This window comes from Ptychodera flava, chromosome 21 (assembly GCF_041260155.1).
Source record: "Ptychodera flava strain L36383 chromosome 21, AS_Pfla_20210202, whole genome shotgun sequence".
In the NCBI taxonomy this organism is placed as follows: Eukaryota; Metazoa; Hemichordata; class Enteropneusta; family Ptychoderidae; genus Ptychodera; species Ptychodera flava.
Genome location: NC_091948.1, coordinates 8,417,829 through 8,421,233, shown reverse-complemented (window position 1 = coordinate 8,421,233; position 3,405 = coordinate 8,417,829). Strand labels below are relative to the sequence as shown.

Genomic DNA, 3,405 nt, shown 5'->3' with positions numbered 1-3,405 from the left:
GGTAATAGGTTACATAATTATTTATTTTATTTACTCCGATCAGTCAGAGCATGAAGAAAAGGAGAGGAACTGATAGAGAAAACAGTGAGAAAAACCCAATACGTCTGGGCCGCCTGTGCCTAGACCGAATGATCCGTCGCTCGAGGACGCTCCCTTAAGATAAGCTCCCCTCCTCTTCAAGAGCATGAAGAGCGGGGAGCGTAGAGAGCGCCCTCGAGCGACGAATCTTCCACTCTAGTCGCGCTGGCAAGGGCTGCGTTCGATTATGATCCTCGGGGAGCCCGAAGTGACGTCATGACGTTCTGAAAATGGAGAAAAGAATAAACAAACACACAGCAAAATGGCAGCGTCTATGGGAACGACCGAGAGCTTGAAGTAACACTAACGAAGATGTGAGTATTATCGTCATGTCAGTCACATATGACACACCAAGGGCCAAACATGTGGGGCGAGACTCTGAATTTTTTTTTCTGTAGCGTCCCTGGGAGCGCATCAAATGGCATGACACTGGAAACCGAAGTTATCACAATTCTTCGCCCGTTGACTTTTGCAACCCTGGAAGGGGGTCTTACGAGACTTGGCTGCGGTGCAATCCTATCTGAGGGGTCCTATAGTTGCAAAATTGTAGCTCTACGGTGAGACGGCAGGTGAGGTTTGGTTTTTTGCGACCTCGCTTACCAGTTGCGCTACAATGCTTATGGTTTCTAGTCGATTGGACCAAATGCCGATTGGACACAAGTCAATTTGACCTCGTGATTGATCGCGAGGTTTTACCAAATCATGAACTCATGCAATTCATACTGTACAGGAGTTCAAGAGCAGTTCACTAATTCTCAGATGACCGCGGTATATCAGCCTTGGCTTCCTAAGCTCGTCACGCGAACGTACCACACTTAGTGTACTTTAGCTGATTAAAGGTTTAAACAAGACCACATCAAGCCCTGCTGTGTTATTGTTGCAAAAATCACTGATACATGTAGTCCATTAAAACAACACCTTGGTCAATTAAATTAAGTTTTGCAGCGAGATCGAATTTGAGTGTAATACAGCTCTCCAGTGTCATATTGATGGTAGTTCTGAGACAGAACTCGGACATTTTGAGTAAAACAGACTCTTATTCTGTAGCTTTCTATAAACATTGGTAGTCTTCGGTATTGAGATATGGACTGATTACAGTAATTGGGAGGCTAATTTCCTGATGGACCGTCGACGCAACGACAGGCAGTGACGGGCAGTAATTAGTAGGACCGTGACCTTTTTGGAGTGTTACCGAAAGTTTTTGTACAGTTCCATCCAGCATCCCGAAGAAAAAAGATTTGAGGATGGTGGCCTCGATGAATTCCTAATAAACTTATCTTGCAATAAACTTGATATATCTTTACCAACAAGTAATCAATGACACCATGAAGGTAGAAAGAAAGACTACCTCAATGATGAAGCTGACAGCTTATGACGAGCCTATGCAAATAGTAATATTCCTGATCCCATGTTAATGCCACGAAATATGTTTAATGAATTCATGGCGTGGTGTACGAGGAAGTTCTGTTCATGAGCCGCCCATCCATTTTATCGTGAATGTGTTAGTTGTAAAAGTGGCCACCTATTAGTAGTGGTTGTACAAGTAGGAGTTTCAATTGGTTCAGACGATATTTTCGGTGGTCTTGTCCCTGCCCCACCTGGTGTTTGTTTACCGTGATTCTCGTCGGCAATTTTTTTTTTCTTGTAAACTTTTGTCTTTCATTTGATACAATGAAAACAATGTAATTATGCAGTGCAAGACATATGTTGATTCCCAAAATATTGGCAAAGTTTTCATGAGCAAAGATTTTTGAAGAAAATAACCGAGATCCAGAAATTCCCAATCATTAAACACATGTTAATTAAACAACATCTATTAAAACATGTAATGGTGCAGTCATTATTATAAATGAAAAATCAGTGTACTTGCAACAGTTTAGGTCTTAAGTGGAAGATTGGAGTACATAAAAAAGTTAAAGAAGGACGTGAAGGTAAAATGTGACCAGGCTGACCAACGAATGTCAGAAAATATTCTTCAAACACAGCGATCTTTATTATAATATTATTGGTAGAAAGAGAGGATATTTTTGAATTTTTATATCGCTCTGTCACTTTTGCAATATTGCTTTACATACACCTGTGATCGAATACTTAACAATTTATATTGCAAACTCATTGATATTTCCCTTTCAGATTTCGTATCTATTGGATCACAGATTATCAAGAAGAAGATGACAGAGGACATTAAAACGCCTGTCATTGTGCTTGTCTGTAGTGGCAAGCGAAAATCAGGCAAGGATTATATAACAGAGATACTGCAACAAAGGTAACTGATTAGCATAAATACAGTGTCCGTTGCAGAGTGAAAACTGAAACTGAATGAATTTCTTTGTCATCGCATATAATATTCAAAGAGTGACAAACAATTCAGGAAGGTGGATGCATAGAGCTTTATAATTTGTGCCATGATTATATTGAACGTATTGCTGCTTCCAATACCGTAGTTTGATTTGTATCGAGTCCTGTCTGTTTCACCAACAAATAAAAGAATAATGTTCTTTTCTTACTTTTACTACATAAGTGAATCTTTTGATTATTCATAAGTTTTTGTTTGTTTATTATTTTAATGAATTGTTCATTTATGTATTTTGTTTGTGCATTTATTATTTATATGTTCATTTGACTGTCAGTTTGTTTACTTGTGTGTGTGTTTGCTTGTTGAACAGAGTCTTCAGCTATCATTGCAAATTGATATATTGTAATTTTTGTAGTTTTTGTTTTGCTTTTCAAGGCTCGGTAAAGACGTCTGTGCAATAATGAGATTGTCGAAGCCTTTGAAATCTCAATATGCCAAGGTAAGCATTGCAAGTTGTTCCACTTATTCAACTACTATTTCCGTCCACAACCAACAAAACTTACGGTGATGACATGGTTCTCAATGCTTCATGATCAATAATGGTAACAGAAAAAGTAGTCTATAGTGATATAATACATGTAGCAATAATACCGGTGTTCTATCTTTGCTGTGATATACAGTTATAGTAAAATTCTTCATTTCTAAACAGTGTATGTACACACTTAGAATCACAAATTCACTACATCAACCTTGATCCCCACATTGCTTGTTCAAGATTCTGACAGTGACCAGACCCCCCTTTGCTTCACTATAAAAGTAATTTAAATACAAAGCCAGCATTCAATGTAAAAGTGGTCTCAATTATTCATGGTAATTGATAGCTTTCGATTTTTCACAAAATGTAAATCTTGCGGGGGGGGGGGGGGGGGGGGGGGGGGGGGGGGGGGGGGGGGGGGGGGGGGGGGGGGGGGGGGGGGGGGGGGGGGGGGGGGGGGGGGGGGGGGGGGGGGGGGGGGGGGGGGGGGGGGGGG

The 3,405-nt window shown here is 40.5% G+C and overlaps 1 long non-coding RNA gene across 1 annotated transcript; it reads left to right on the top strand.

Annotated features, from left to right (window-relative positions):
- Positions 1–239: 239 nt before the first annotated feature.
- Positions 240–2,874, top strand: LOC139121308 (uncharacterized). The gene is made up of 3 exons (XR_011549255.1): positions 240–392; positions 2,212–2,344; positions 2,810–2,874. It is a non-coding gene; the product is annotated as an uncharacterized lncRNA (long non-coding RNA).
- The last annotated feature ends 531 nt before the right edge of the window (positions 2,875–3,405 follow it).